The sequence below is a fragment of the Lutra lutra genome, chromosome 3 (assembly GCF_902655055.1).
Source record: "Lutra lutra chromosome 3, mLutLut1.2, whole genome shotgun sequence".
Classification (NCBI taxonomy): domain Eukaryota; kingdom Metazoa; phylum Chordata; class Mammalia; order Carnivora; family Mustelidae; genus Lutra; species Lutra lutra.
In genome coordinates, this window is record NC_062280.1 from 129,096,079 (window position 1) to 129,112,747 (window position 16,669).

At 39.1% G+C, this 16,669-nt stretch overlaps 1 protein-coding gene across 7 annotated transcripts in view; it reads left to right on the forward strand.

The window, feature by feature from the left end:
* Window positions 1-16,669, forward strand: part of FRY (FRY microtubule binding protein) — a 339,156-nt gene that overhangs the window by 132,392 nt on the left and 190,095 nt on the right. The window lies entirely within an intron of this gene.

The window sequence follows — 16,669 nt, forward strand, 5'->3', positions numbered from 1 at the left end:
GATTTAACGACAAGAATGGATAAAGGTAAGGACCAAACAACTTTTCATTCAATCTAATCTGAATTTGAATCCTGATTCAACCTCTTCAGTGTCCTGTGGCCTTGAACCAGCCAGTCAATCTCCCCTTTTCTCTTACTTGCTAAATTGGAGTAGCAGAACCTAACACACAGAGCAGTTGAGAGGGTTAGAGGTAATGTGTGGAGCTTCTGATTGTAATCCTTAGCACCTACTAAGTCCTCAGTCATGGTCATCATCATCGTCGTCACTCAAGAATTAGTACCAACTAACCAAATCTGGTGTACTTCTTTGGAAGTCTGCCTGGTGCTTCCTCTCTTTGTGCTTGTTCAAAGGGAATGGAGACTTGAGTGGCACAGTTGGATGCCTGCCATTGGCCATTCACTGTTCCTGTCAGATGGTTGTTCTGAACTCTGCATGGCTATGAGAGAGACCCTGCCAAAGTTCATTTAGGCAGACTTGGTCTGGATCGCGTAGGGACTCGTGCTCTGGGAGGTGACAGAAGCAAGCAAATAAAAGTACACAAGAGAAGACAGCACCTCCACGATCTTACTGTATCTGTATCACCAGCAAAATACTTGAGGCTTACCATGTATTTACTGTGAAAACCTAGAAAGTGAAATCAGGGATTTGAATTGAGTCTACACGGAATGGTTTTCAAAAGCTTTCCAGGAAGAAATGTCCTGGGTTCTTGAGAGTAGGGGTCTCTAAAACCAGTAGGAACATCATCACGCCGGGCCACTCTGGGAAGCCAGTGGCCCAAAACATGAAAGGCTATATTACTCAATGAAGTAAAGCAAGTTCAGAAAATTTCAAGAATTTTCTTTTTCTCATTCATGTGTTTACATTTATTGAAAACCTTAGAGGGAGAAATACCTGATTTTCTTGAAGTGAGTCATCAATTCAAACTGATGTTCCTTTTTCCCCCATTTTATTGAAATATAATGACACACACATATATATATATATGATATAATGTAACATTATGCTAGTTTTAGGTGAATTCATTTTAGGCAGATTAGTGTTAGTTTTAGGCATATAACATGATATGAAGTATATGTATGCATATATATGAATATGTATATTGCAAAATGATTACACAATAAATGTAGTAACATCCATCACTACACAGTTAAAAAAATATGTTTTCTTATGTTGAGAACTCTTAAGATGTACATTCTTGGCAACGTTCAGATATACAATAGTGTTGTCGCTTGAGTTACCACACTGTACATTAAGTCCCCAGGACTTACTTGTGTTATAACTGGAAGTTATAACATAACTTTCAAGAATTTTCAACCACACTCCTGAGGCTGCCTCTTTTGTCTGCCCTCCTTCCTCTAATTTGGCCAGCAAACAAGGAACTTGATTTTACTAGCCTGTGCTTCTAACAAAGCATCTAAATGTGACCATCATTGTTTTCTTGCCTATCAGATGTTGACGACCAGGCACAAATTTAGTTCTAAAGTATGGAATAAATATAAGCATGAATTCTCTGCATCTCTGGGTGTATTAGGTCCTGTCTTGGCAAATCTGCCCTGGTTTAAGCTTCCAGTATCCTTGCAAGGAACTGCAGGAGAAACCAAATTGGGTATTGGACAAGGGGTTTCCTCTAGATCTGTAGCCTGTCAACATAAAAGGTCAACAAGAAGAACAAGAAATTCTGATTCGCCTAAGACTTATTCAGAATGCAAGTATTTGTTCTCTGCTTTGATTGAAACCTGGAAAAGAAAAAGATCCGCATACAACTTCAAAAGGAGAAAACACACCTGACTTTCATCTTGTCTTCTGGCAGAACCTATGACTGAGCAAGAGGGTGGTGCTTGCCTTCCTCTCCTGGTATTTAAAAACACTTTTATGATGAACAGTGATATGGAAATGGGAGAGTTTATCATTGGGATTGCTTGAGCCTCGAGAGCACCTCACAAAATAGTTCCTGGGTGAGACACAGGCAAGAGCTTCCAGATGTTATCACTGGGTTGAGCTTTGGAGCACAGGTGTAGGGTGCTAGACACTTATTTTTTTTTAAGATTGTATTTATTTATTTGACCGAGGGAGAGAGATCACAAGTAGACAGGGAGGCAGGCAGAGAGAGAGGGGGAAGCAGGTTCCCTGATGAGCAGAGAGCCCGATGCAGGGCTCGATCCCAGAACCCTGAGATCATGACCTGAGCGGAAGGCAGAGGCTTAACCCACTCAGCCACCCAGGCGCCCCATAGACACTTATTCATAATGATGCTAACTGTGTTGTTGTAGAATGGAGACTTCATAACCGAACATGCTCTAGCAGGTTTGCTAACATAAAATAAGGCAATTTCTGTTGTAAGACTAAAAGTAAACTAGAAGGAACACACAATATTTTCTTGTGCAAGTCTTTGAAGAATGTAGGATGCCAGTCTCTGTTGCACCACACACCATGATCTGGAATGAAATATGTCATGCCATAAGACCAAACCTGTGTGAACACCAGTCATGGCCAGCTGGCACCAACATTGAAAGGCCAGGCAATTAGCTAATGACAGCATTACTGCACGCTAACGTTGTTCTAGGTTCAGGCAGTAACGTCTGTTGACAAACCTTTGTTCCTTGGCCCAGTGTCTCAGGCTTCCAGCTCCTCCTGGGTGCTGATGTCACAGGATTGGCATCAAGATAGTTTTCCCATTAACCCTGAAGGTGAGCAGGACGTGGCGCTGTAACAGCGATATTGGTAGCCTGCCACCAACAAACTGTATATGATGAGTTGTTTGTTCTAGCCATTTGAATGAATTCGACTGTGGCTCTAAGTAACCAAGGCCTTTGGCAAGTGAAATACACACCCGCCCGTGCTTCCTCTTATGATTTTGGAACGGATCCAATGAGTTAAGACCAAGGTTAGGATACAGTCTATTTGTAGTTATAAAAGAGCTTGTGTTTTCACCTTTAGCACATACAAAGTTTGAATAATCAGCTGTAATCCTGTGTCTCACCTCTTTCAATACCTGAGTTATTGACAGACTGCTCGATACCAGAAAATATCAGAGCTTTTAATCAGGAACCTTTTTAGTATTTAAGGAATTTGTGAATTAGGAAATCATGCTTACTAATTGAAGAATAGAATTACTGCCTCTAATGAAGTTTGGTTCTTTCTATGGTAGATCTTCCTAAAACCTATTCTAATTAGTCATGTCTGTAGCCTGATAGCTAGTCACTAACATCAACCATGTGATATTTAATGATATTTCACTGTGCCCAAATTTGCAAGTTGGTGGGATTTCTGAACTGTTGTACATGCCTATCTTCCTCTCCTAACCAAATGTTACATGTCTGTTGACTAAGGTTGTGTAAATAGCAGAACACCAGCTTTAATGCCTCTCAGCATCAAATCCTCCCTGTGCATTTGAGTCGGCTTCCCAGAAGGACAAGCAGCTAGTGCTTTTAGCCATACTCCTCTTTAAACAGAGGCCTCTCTTGCTTTAGTAAATCTAATAAGGGAAATTGAAAGAGAATGAAAATAATTTCTAGATTGAGTTCCCTGTTGAGTGTAGTGATACTATTCAAACTAATGCTGTCCTAAAAGGAGACTAAGAAACCATTCTTGTCAGGTGGGAAATACTTTTATTACACTTGACAAAGTACTGGCTCATTGTCCAAATTACAAATAAACAACTTTAAAAATAGCAATCTCTTAGCAAAGCACCTCAGCCTGGCCCCCTTTACGTAATCTACAAAGGCATCCACCGGAAATCTGGAAACTCACCCTAAACAGAAACAGAATAGTATTAGCAGTTAAAGCCAGAGGTAATTGTTGAAAGGTTTCATTTAGCTGCCGAATGAAGTGATCTTTCAGATGAGCTCACAATCTCCCGTTTTTCTGTACACTGCTCAAATTAAAGTGTGTTTTCCTTGTTATGAGTATTCTTGGAATAATAGAGACCAAAAGCATTTCTTTTGTGGTTGTTAAGTAGGACTTCTCAGCGGTAAAATGAAATTTAATGCAACTTGATAGTAAAATTTCAATTGAAACTTACAGCAAATAAACTATATATGCAAAGTATTATGAAGTAATTTTAAAAAGGGCTTTTCCCTTGAGCTTCATAGTATCCAATTCAGTTCATCCATGGGTAAGGCCTTAATTTTTAGTCCGGTGACTTTATGAGAAAATTATTAGTTTCTTCTTCTTGAGAATACAAAACCAGGGGAAGGTTGTTCCTCAAGATATTTTCACTCTGATTCTTTCAGATTATATGCTTCCTTTTACTATTTTTGGAGATTTCATTTCAACACAAAAGAATGTTTGAAAATATAGTATCATATTTTAAAGTAACAGGAAATGCCAATGAAAGCAAGTTCAATAATATTACATAGTAATGAGCACTGAAGGTCCATTTGGACACTCACTGTGATTATAATATGTCTATGTTTCCACATAACATTTTGCATTTTGACATTCCTAAAGTGATTAATACAATTTTAGGCAGCAACAGGCTTTACTGTAGCATTTTAATAATTTTAACCAGCATTAGTCTGGATTTCCATAGGTCATGTTAAAAATAATAAGATGGGTTGTTAGATATTTTTGATTGTCACTGATGTATAGATCTTGTACTCTCTAGCTTAAATTATTGGGTGAAATAGAGTATCCCATTTGATGGCACTTGCTGATGCGTTTGGGGATGTCTGCTCAATTCATAAGCTGTAATCACATAAGTGGGGCTGGAATGTTCTAGTAGGATTTTCCAAGATGATTGAGTTGCTGAGCCGAGGAATGAAAGTCAACAAAAAGGAAGTCAGGTACTATAATCTTTAAATATTTTTGATTGACCTAAAATGGATGTATTGCTTTTTATTGAGATATATTCACTTATCCATAAAATTCACCCTTTCAAAGAAAGCAATTCAATGAGTATTCACAGGTTGTGTAGCTCTTGCCCCTGTCTAGTTCCAGAACATCGCCTTTTAATAGCACTTTAAAAGATAGAGTAGGTACATAGATTTTGATCTACCTATTTTTCTATTCTTTACCCCTGGAGTTTGCCTTTTAACAGAAAACTAAGTCTTTTTTCTTAGCTAAAGTAATTGGATCATTTATGTTTTGTTTGTTTGTTTTGTTTTGATCATTTAAGTTTTGACTAAGAAGTTTTGTGTGCTGATGAATTGGGGTATGTAATGAATTTTATGTAATGATAATCATGGAGAAGATGCTCCCTGAAGCATCAGGTAGAAATAGCTTATGTAGAAATTGAAACTTCAAGCTACTTAATGGATGGTAGAACTTCAACAGAAATGAAAATGCTTATCTATGGATGCCATCCTGATTCCAGAATGGCGGCATTCCTATTTCACTTGGGGTTTGCTATACCTGTTGGTGCAGATAATGGTCTTGGGTGACCAGATTCCACCTGAGAGGAGACTTGTCTGCAGCATTGAGTGAAATGGTCTTTACTCATCAGTGTCAGCTTCTGACCTTTCAGTAACCCCTGAGGAAGTGTGTAGCATGGATTCCTTCCCATCTAAATGGCGCTCCACACATACCACATTGGTCAGTCAAGGTGTTCTAAATAAATCCAAACTTGCCCAGTGACTCTGGGGTCAATGTCTCACCTCATAATAGCAGCTCTGTGGTTTCATCCATACCCACTTACCCAAGATTTCCTGGGATTCCCAGTGGGCAGAATAACGTATTATGAGCTCCTCAAAGGCCAACAGCGCCATGCTCATGTTCAGGATAGATGAGCTATGACAAGAGAGTATGGGAACAAGGCAGTGGTTCCCATTCCTAAAGCGAAATCATTACCGTCACAGTTGCCTCCCCTCCTCCATTTTGGTTTCCAGGAACATAAAGTCCCATTCAGACAGTTTAAGAATTCTTCTTCTCATTCATCTAATGAAGAGTTTTATTTTAAATCAGCATCACTGTAGAGTTTACATATGTTCAACTGCAGGGGTTTTAAAATCTACGGTTTGATGAATTTTAGCAATTTCATACACATGTGCCTGCATCACCACAATCCAAATGCAGAACATTTCTGTTATCCCAATGAGTTCTCTTGTGCCCTGTGCAGGTGAACCATATACCACCACCCCTGGCCTCAGGCAACTATGGATCTGTGTATAGATTTCCATTTTCTAGAACTTCATGTAAATTAAAGCCTTACAAAATGTAGTCTTTTGTGTCTAGTTTTCTTCACTCAGCATAATGTATTTGAGTTGCAGCCATTTTTTACTGTTTATTAGTAATTCATCTTCATTGCTGAGTAAAGTTCCATTTAATGTATAGACCACAATGTGTTTATGTAGTCACCTTTTGATGGGTATTTGGGTCAACAAATAATTTTTGAGTACAATTTTAACCAGCACAACTCTTGATATCCATAGATCATGCTAACAATTATAAGAATGTATGTTTTATAAGGCAGTTTTTGCAATAGCTTATGGATAGACACATAGTTAGATAGTATTTTTCAGCTTCCAAGTACAAATGATTGATGCTGTGTATTATACAAAAATATGTAGAATGACTACAATTTTTTGCTCATCTGTCATATTTCAGGCACACTAATCTTCACGTTAACCCTAGAAGGTGGATAAAAATAGTAACAGTCTGTGTTTACATATAGCCCACTCAATGCCAAGCACTGTTCTTAATACTTGAATAATATTAACTCACCTAATCTTCACGTCAACATCATGAGGCAGTCACTTTTATTACCCCACTTCACATACAAAGAATTTAAGCAACTGTTCCAAAGTCACACAGTTAGAAATTGGTGGAGCTGACATTCACCATGGACCATCTATCTCTGGGACTCTTGATCTTAACCTCTATATCCATGGCCTCCTACATTTTTAGTCAGAGAGGCTAAACCTGAGAGATTTAATAAGACATACCAAAGGTGGAGTGGTTAGGGTTAATTCCCCAATTCAAATCCTAGCTTGATTGACTCTAAAGTCCAAGCTCTGATCTACTTGGGGAATGATATGTCCATGAATAACTAGGGTGACATTGGTTGGGTACACAAGAGCTAGAGAATATCAGAAGAGCTATGGAGGAGTGAAACTGGGCTGTCACTTCTCATAGGAGTGATCAGGGAAAGTGTGGTGGGATGAATCAACCTTGAAGGGCGTATAGGATTTTTTTTTGGTGAGAGTTGGTTTCACGGGTCTGAGAAGGGTGTGTGTGTGTGTGTGTGTGTGTGTGAGTGATATGTTAGTAGTGACAGAAGAAAATCAGAACATGACTGATTTCAAGTCTCCAAGGGCAGCCCTGGGGATTATAAACATTTTAGAAGAAAGACTAGCCTATCAAGGACACCGAGAAGAGATGCCTAAAGAAGTAGGAGGAGAAAGGGTGGAGAAATGGGAGTGATTCAAGTGAACAAAAGGGAGTCTCATTGCAGCTGAAAGATCTGAAAGAAAACTATTGAAAAATGGCCACCAGATTTTTTATTTAGAAAGTCACTGGCACCTCTAGGGAGAGTATTTTTAGTGGTGATGGAAGAGACAGATTGCTGGTGGTTGAAGAAGGGGAAGAAGGGGATACAGGACATACAGACCACTCCTTGATGAACAAAGATGAGTAGGGCATAGTAAGAAAACTGCGAGTATGAGATCAAGTCAGACACTATGATGAAAAGATCTAAGCATGTAGATAACAGAGAGAAAGAGAGCCCACAGATGAGGGAGGGTGACATTGGGGGGCATGAGGAGCTGGCTGATGGAGCAAGGTCCCAGATGAGGCAGGGAAAGATCCATCCACATGTACTGAATGTTCACTTGATGTAGCCTGCACCATTTTGTTCAGTGTATGGGGACCAAAAAAAAAAAAAAAAAAAATTTTTTTTTTAAATACCAAAAAATAAAGTAGAATGTAGCCCAGAAACAGATGAGTGAAGGTGATACCTTACATTTCTTGGACCTGCCATTGTTTCAAAAAAGAAAAAAAAAATACCTGTGGGAACCGTTCTTTTCTTCAATTAAAATGAAGATTAACTTTGTAGCTGAGTTTAATTGAAGTTTCCCCTCTACTGTTCAAATAATGGATTTGAACTTGGGACTGTTGGACTTGGCAAAGAAATAGGCTTCACTGAAATTTGCAAAGCTGGCTGCAAATAGAACGGATTCTCTTGAGAGTTTTAAGGTTGTTTTTTTTTTTCTCTTTTTTAAGTGCCAAAATATTCTTCCAGATTTGAATCTGTCCTCACATCTCATATCATGGGGTACTAACAGCACATTACATGCTAGTACCTTTAACTGATTTGAGATACTCCCTATATCATTCACTTGATCTGCAGGATTTTTTTTCATTATTTTGGGTGAACAGGAGCATATATTGTTTTGTTTAAAAATTTATTTTAGGGGTGCCTGGGTGGTTCAGGCACTTAAGCATCTACCTTTGGCTCAGCTGATGATCCTGGGGTTCCTGGGATTAGCCATGTCCAGCTCCTTGCTCAGCAGGGAGCCTGCTTCTCCCTCTCCTTCTGCCCTTCCTCCCTGCTCATGCTCACATTCTCTCTCTCACACACTATCTCCCTATCTCTCTCTCTCTTTGTCAAATAAATAAATAAATAAATAAAATCTTTAAAAAATTAATTTTAAATTCAGAACAGAATAAAGGGAAACACGGATGTGTCAGTTTCCACAAGAATCCTTCTTCCACAGATCTCCAAGTGTTCCAAGTCCTGCTTCTTAGTCTTACCAGAAAACTAGTGAGGATGCCATGGGGTGACGTCACTTTTTACCTGTGGACAAACCAAGACAGTCTCTCAGGCTCCCACTTATAAGTTCAGTGATCCCGTAAATGCTCCTCATGTAGCAGGAGAGTCTTTTGAGGAGAAATAGTCTGATACTCAGAACTGTGCATTCTCAGACTCACTCCTTAGATCTGTCTCCAAAGTTGACTCAAAGCTGCACCAATAATATCTGAAGAGAAAAATATGTATCAAACATGAAGATATTTTAAACGTGTTTTTCTTTAGTTCAGACTAAGTGGGGTACCTGCTGCCCTGAGCTGGTGGCTCTGGATGAGATGCTTTAGTGGCATTTCAACAGTCGAGCCCTCAGCTCCCTGCTCTGAGGAGCTGTCACCACGTGATGGGGCAGCTCGCTACCCCGCCCCTTCATGTTCTGGAGACCCGAATTGTGGTGGTTCAGTTCTGAAAATTGTTAGCTCCTCAGATCAGACATGTGGATTATAAAATTTCACTGCTGATAGCATCAAAACCCTGGCGTCAACTATGCCAAAACATATTCTTATAACAAAAACACTGTCGTGTCAAGACTGAGAAGTTTGGTGGTGGGTTTCGTTTCGTTTTGTTTTGTTTTGTTTGTAAACCATCCCACCATTAAATTAAAAGGTTTCCTCTAAATTAGATATTAAAATTAAAGTCACTATAATAGTCTTAGACTTTTTTTTTTTGAGAAGAGCAATTATCCTTATAATGTTTTGGTTCTTTTTTTTCTACTCTCTGTAATACGGCTTTCTAGTTATACTTGGAAATTTCCAGGAAGCTAAAATTGAAGCTTAAATAATGTTAGTGGGAGTGTATATTACCCTAAAAAAAAAATGAGTAGAACTTCGTTTCAGCTCTTAAACATTATGAAAGAGGTTACATATTTTAATCTGGTCTAATTCCAGTAATAATGATGTTAAAAGGAATTTCAATTGGTAATGACTATCAGTTACTGAGTACTCCACAAACTATTCATTTTTCTGTTCTCTGAGATTAGGTTGATATTATTTATCTTCATTTTACCTAAAAGTTATCTGAAAGTTACAGACATTAAGTAAAATTCACATGTTTATAAATAAGGGGACCTAGCTTCAAACTTGAGTCTCTGACTCCAAAGCCCATGCACTGAATCACTACATCCAACTGCTAAAATTATTAAAAGAGATTAAAAGATCTCATCTTAAGCAAGATTGGTGATGTATTTAACAAATCATATAATCTCATATAACTAGAGACATTGCTGGCTTGCACATTTATTGAAATATCTCTGAGGGCAATAGTTTGGATCTTTTTAGATTAGCGAAGTCCTACTGTATGGGACACCTTTGGGATTTTTTTTAGGCCCCTAAACATTCAGATATGGAAAATGATTTCTTGGGGTACCTGGGTGACTCAGTGGGTTAAGCCTCTGTCTTTGGCTCAGGTCATGATCTCAGGGTCCTGGCATCAAGCCCCGCACCTGGCTATCTGCTCAGCAGGAAACCTTCTTCCCCCTCTCTCTGCCTGCCTCTCTGCCTACTTGTGATCTCTGTCTGTCAAATAAATAAATATATCTTTGAAAAACAAAAAAGAAAATGATTTCTTAAATAAGCCCCTGGTATTCCAGAAATAGAACACCTTTTGATACGTGAGCCTTTTCTAGACTTCTCTAACTGCCCCTGCCCTGTCTCATAGGTCGTTTTTCCTCTTCTAGATTATAGAGAGGCCGAGTGTGAAAAGACTGGAAGGGAGAATGTAGCTAGCAGACATTGAAGTTGTTTGGAAATTGAGGGAGAAGTCAGTGGCCTTCCTCTGCCCTTTTCAGGTAGATACAAGACATGGAAGAGCTTTCTGAGTTTGTGTTTTCTTAGGGGAGACGGGAGCTCCCCAAGTTGTGAGAAGCACAAATAAAGACCTTTCTCTTTTCTTATGGAAATACTCAAAAACCCTTACAAGGCTCTTCACAACAGGAGAAAATCCCTCTTGGATGGGTGAGGACAGCAGGGCTCTCTGCTTCAGGGAGAGCAAATTCAGAGAAAAGCCCACAGTGCACACAGAGCTGTGTCTTGCTTCTCACACAGCAGGTAACATATCTGTTACCCAAATCCTATCTGTAAATGGAAAGCAATGGGGAGAGGGTCCCTTCTTCAACCCCATTAGGTAAAGATAAATGGTTGGATAAGTGCTATTCAAATAAGTTTTAAGAAGTAGCTTATACTACCTTGAAAACCGAGATATTGTTAAAAAAAAAAAATTAAGCTACAACAGAAGCGATGCATCATGTTCTCCTGTTTTGCGTTTGTTTTTCTTGTGGAGAATTTCAAACATCACTAAAGTAGGGAAACAGTAAATGAGCCAGCTTCAACAATTATCAACTCACAGCCAATTTGGTACACTCTCCCTGCACTTCCCCTGAATATTTTTTGAAACAAATACTAGAAACTGTATTATTTCATCTCTGAATATTTCAGCATGTACCTCTGAAAGACACTGTCTTTTAAACAAAACAGCTATATCATTACCACACCTAAAAAATTAGCAGTCATCCCTTAACATCATCTAATAGCCATAAAGTGTTCAGATTCCAATAGTCTCATGAATATCGTACTTTTTAAAAAACAGATCTTATTTTCCAACCTAAGGTCCTCACATTGCAATCATCTTTAAAAAAAAATAATAATAATCAACAGGATTTCCTCCCCTGCCCCCACTGCCATTTCTCATTTTCCCCCCTTGCAACTTATTTATTGAAAAAAACACTTTTCTTTCCCTCGGAGTTCCTTTCAGTCTGGGTTTCGTTGATTGCATCCCTTTGGCATAGTGTAACATATTCCTCTAACTGCTGTATTTCCTAAAAACTGGATCTTGCTTCAGAGGCTTGGTCAGACTCAGGTTTGGTGGGTTTTCTGTTTGTTTGTTTTGGTCAAGACTGTTTCATAGAATTCGCTCTCATGAGAAGGGACTTAATGTCTAGTTGGTTCTTTTCTGTGCTGCTGGCAGCCACAGGCATTCAGTGCCAACTCTCCCGATGTTTTTGGTTTGCTCCACTCTTTATTCAGTGTCCCCCAGTGAGCTGGAGCTTCTGGGCAAGGCTAAGGTCTCCCAGCTTTGGACCACTAAGAATTTTCAAGGACCCATCACCCCAAAGTCAAGTTTTTTTCACAATGATTTTTTTAAATAAACATATTCAATTCAATTAATGAATGTTCAGTAAATAAGTAAAATTGCTATTAAAATAAAAGACAAATTTTTTAAAAATTTAAAAGCACACTGTTCTAAATTGGATGAATGAGACCATTGTTTTGAGCCTCTTTTGTCATAGTCTATTTCTACTTGTTCTTTACCCATTGTTTCTTCTGTGTTGATTTCACTTTACTACTTATTTAATGCTCTTTGGGAACCAGGATGTCTTGAATATGCAGACCTTGGATTCTTAGACTCTAGATTCCATGCAGCTGGTCTCCTGCAAGAAAAGCTCAAGCAGAAGCATGCTTCGGCAGTTTATCTTGCTCTGTATTCAGAAGGCTCTCTTCTGAGCTGGAGCATGTGTGCCTCCCTCCTCTTCGCTCTTCCTTCCCCCCTTCATACCTTCTTCCCTAACTTTCTTCTTTTTCTCTCTACTTTTTATTTAGCCAGCTTGATACTCTCTTTTCTAGGTCTACTTTTAAGCCTCCTAACACTGATAAAATCTATGTCAATGCAAAGAAGTTATTGGGAATGGTGAAATATGAGCTTGGTTCTCTGTGCCCAGAGCTATCTTTCCAAATGCATAGACATATATTCAGTCATTTAACAAACCCTGGCAAGAGTAGAGAGCCCAGATATGGACCCTCAGCTCTATGGTCAAATAATCTTCTACAAAGCAGAAAAAAATATACCGTGGGAAAAAGACAGTCTCTTCAATAAATGGTGCTGGGAAAATTGGACAGCTTTGTGTAGAAGAATGAAACTCGACCATTCTCTTACACCATACACAAAAGTAAACTCAAAATGGATAAAAGACCTCAACATGTGGCAGGAATCCATCAGAATCCTAGAGGAGAACATAGACAGTAACCTCTTTGACATCGGCCACAGCAACTTCTTTCAAGATATTTCTCCAAAAGCAAAGGAAACAAAAGCGAAAATGAAGTTTTGGGACTTCATCAAGATCAAAAGCTTCTGCACAGCAAGGGAAACAGTCAGCTAAACAAAGAGGCAACCCATGGAATAGGAGAAGATATTTGCAAATGACACTACAGACAAAGGGCTGATATCCAGGATCTATAAAGAACTCCTCAAACTCAACACACACAAAACAGATAATCATGTCAAAAAATGGGCAGAAGACATGAACAGACAGTTCTCCAATGAAGACATACAAATTTTTTCAGACATGAAAAAATGTTCATCATCACTAGCCATTAGGGAGATTCAAATCAAAACCACATTGAGGGGCACCTGGGTGGCTCAGTGGGTTAAAGCCTCTGCCTTCGGCTCAGGTCATGATCCCAGGGTCCTGGGATCAAGCCCCACATTGGGCTCTCTCCTCCACAGGGAGCCTGCTTCCTCCTCTCTCTCTCTCTGCCTGCCTCTCTGCCTACTTGTGATCTCTGTCAAATAAATAAAATCTTAAAAAAAAAAAAAAAGAATGGCCAAGACACTAAACAACGTGTGTTGGAGAGGATGTGGAGAAAGGGGAACCCTCTTACACTGTTGGTGGGAATGCAAGTTGGTGCTGCCACTTTGGAGAACAGTGTGGAGATTCCTTAAGAAATTAAAAATAGAGCTACCCTACGACCCTGCAATTGCACTACTGGGCATTTACGCCAAAGATACAGTGGTAGTGAAAAGAAAGGCCATCCGTACCCCAATGTTCATAGCAACAATGGCCACAGTTGCCAAACTGTGGAAAGAACCAAGATTTCCTTCAACAGATGAATGGATAAGGAAGATGTGGTCCATATATACTGTGGAGTATTATGCCTCCATCAGAAAGGATGAATACCCAACTTTTGTATCAATGTGGATGGGACTGGAAGAGATTATGCTGAGTGAAATAAGTCAAGCAGAGATAGTTATCATATGGTTTTACTTATTTGTGGAGCGTAAGAAATAACGGAGGACATGGGGAGATGGAGAGGAGAAGGGAGTTGGGGGAAATTGGAGGGGGTAGATGAACCATGAGAGACTGTGGACTCTGAAAAAACAATCTGAGGGTTTTGGAGGGACGGCGGGGTAGCAGGTTAGGAGAACCTGGTGGTAGGTATTAGGAGGGCACGTATTGCATGGAGCACTGGGTGTGGTGCATAAACGATGAATTCTGGAACACTGACAAGAAATTTTAAAAATAAATAAAAATTAAAAAAAAAAAACACCCTGGCAATAAGTCCCAACTATGTCCTCGGCATGTGGGGAGAGAGACAAGTTGCAACACAGTGGAAATGCTAACAAGAATAGATGCAAACAGAGTTCCATGTGACAACTAACAGGTGGCTCTGATGGAGAACTGAGAAAAGGCTTAATCTTGGGAGGAATGTTTAAACTGGGTCTTCAGAGAATATGATGAAGACAGCATGTTTGTGTAAAAATAGTTAACATACCTTTACACTGCTTTTCTTATTCTGTTGAAGCACTGAACCCAAGTTCTTGGCTAGTGGACATAGATAACTTTTGGGTATAGCAACAACTTGTCATGTTTCCTTCATATGTATGCAAATATATATAAGTTTAAAATATCACCCTCACTGGCATTCCCACCCAATTAATAGTGGGAAAAATAGCCTTTAAGCATGGGAAGTTTCAGGGTGTGGGACGTTCACAGTCACCTTACCCCACTGCAGCAGGATCCTGTGTTTCAAGTATTAGTGAAAGAAGTTTCCCCAGATATGAACTCCTGATTTATTGCAGAAGTCTGTAGATCCACAGGTGTGCTATGCTTTATCCTACAGCTGAGTCAACTACAGTCTCCCATATAGATGTATTCCTTTTTCTCTGATGTATATAAAATAAGTACTGTTGCTAGTATAGTACAAAACTTCTAAAATGATCATTGAAGCCATAGTATGAGCTCTCTGTCATTATGTAAACTTTGAAACAACAGATACTAAAACAGAATTACTCTCTTGTATGTCTGGAGGTATGATTGTGTGTTTTATAATTGGGAGTTCCTGGGAAATTTTTGACATTAAAAGGGGTTTTTAAAAAATACAAAGGATGATGATCACACAATATCATGAATGTCCTTAATACCATTGAATTGTGCACTTAAAAATGGTTACAGTGGCAAGTTTTACATCACATATATTTTGCCATAATCAAAGAGTCTATGAAAAAATTGTTTTTAACTGATCACAAAACATACATGCAAATCAGGAGATCTCCTATTTGAAGAAACTGGATTATTTTATTATTTTATTAATTTGGCAGATCTCTTATTAATTTGGCAGAGCTTTAGCCATCGCCGAGCAAAGCTGTGTCCTGTAACCTTTAGATATCAGAGCAGCAGAGCATCCTGAATTTCTGGGGCTTGTAGTCTAGAGGGGACGGCACTTAGCTAATCCCTCATGCATATGTAATCGCACGTGATTCTACACTGTGATGTGACTTTACACTATGGTAAGTGCTGTGAAAGGAAAAGTGTAGAGAGCTTTGCAAAGTGTCTGAGGGTTGGGAGTGTGGGTACCCCTGGTGTTCCGAGAAGATGCACAGAACACTTCTCTGAGGAGGTGACAGTTGGACTGAGGTCGGAATAATGAACAAGTAGAGACAACCGTCCTAAGAGGTCGTTGACTACTTTTCAGACTTTTCTCCTTAATGGCAGGAACCACATGTTCCTCAGCACTCCCCCAACAGGTAGCAGGGGGCACGTGGTGAGCCCCCAGTTACTGTTGAGTGGTGAATAAATAAAACAGTGAGTAGAAATGCTTCTACTTGGTTTGTTCCAAGGGTGTTTGTGGGACCCGGCACCACCCGTCGTCACGTCTTTAATTTTCATACTTTTAATTTAACTGGTTTTAAAAAGAACTTCGGATGACGTTACAACCTTCGCGTATACAGGAAATACTAAACAATTTCATTGCGAAATTTGCCTTTTTGTATCATCAGCTGAATCTGGGGCTTCTTTAATTGTTCTTCTGTGTTCTCGCCTATGTTTTTGTATCCACTCTCCCACCAGTGTGTTCTAGATAGCATACTTTGAAGAGAAAAATGTCTGTTAGTGCTTAAGAACACAGCTTTCTCTTTATTTTAGGAGAATACACATTTAGAAGCTGTATATTTTGCAAAGGAGACAGAACAATTGATTTATATGGCTTATGGTTAAAGATCAGATACCCAGACTAAGTCCACTGTTTGCGTGGGTTACTTCAGGAACAAAGACTCTATGGGGTGCATGGAGGTGGGTTTGCCTCTGCCTTAGTTGTATATTACCTTTTCAGGTGGAGGAGAAGATTGCAGAAGTGAGGTAGGAGAGAGGATCTATGTGATTGGCAACATGCAAATGAAGTCTTTTATGACATCTGCACTGGCTAAAGTAAAACTTACTATTGTTTCCATATATAACTTTTACATGATTTCTCATCCTGAATCAAATTTGGGAACAGTATTAACTCCTATATCAAAAACAGAAAAGAAAAGGAAAACAAGGGACCCATAAGGATAAGCCATTGTCCTTAAAATGTCCTGCTAGAAAGTCAGTTGAGGCCTCCTAATGTAAACAAAGGTGTAATGATTAGGAAAAAGGATTTCGGTAGGCCTGTTGTCACTGCCCAGATTATTTCCACAGAGATTTGGATATGGCATAGTCAAATAGCATGCCTCAAATTTGCAAGTTACACATAGTAAGTGTATTACCAGTAGAGACCTTATTTTGTTTCTGAATCTAGGGACTTGAAATAGTGTATCACTTTTGGCTTTTTATTATATGTCAAGTACCAGCATAGATAATAAAATTTTCATATGGATCCTGCAGGGTTTTTTTTTTTTTTC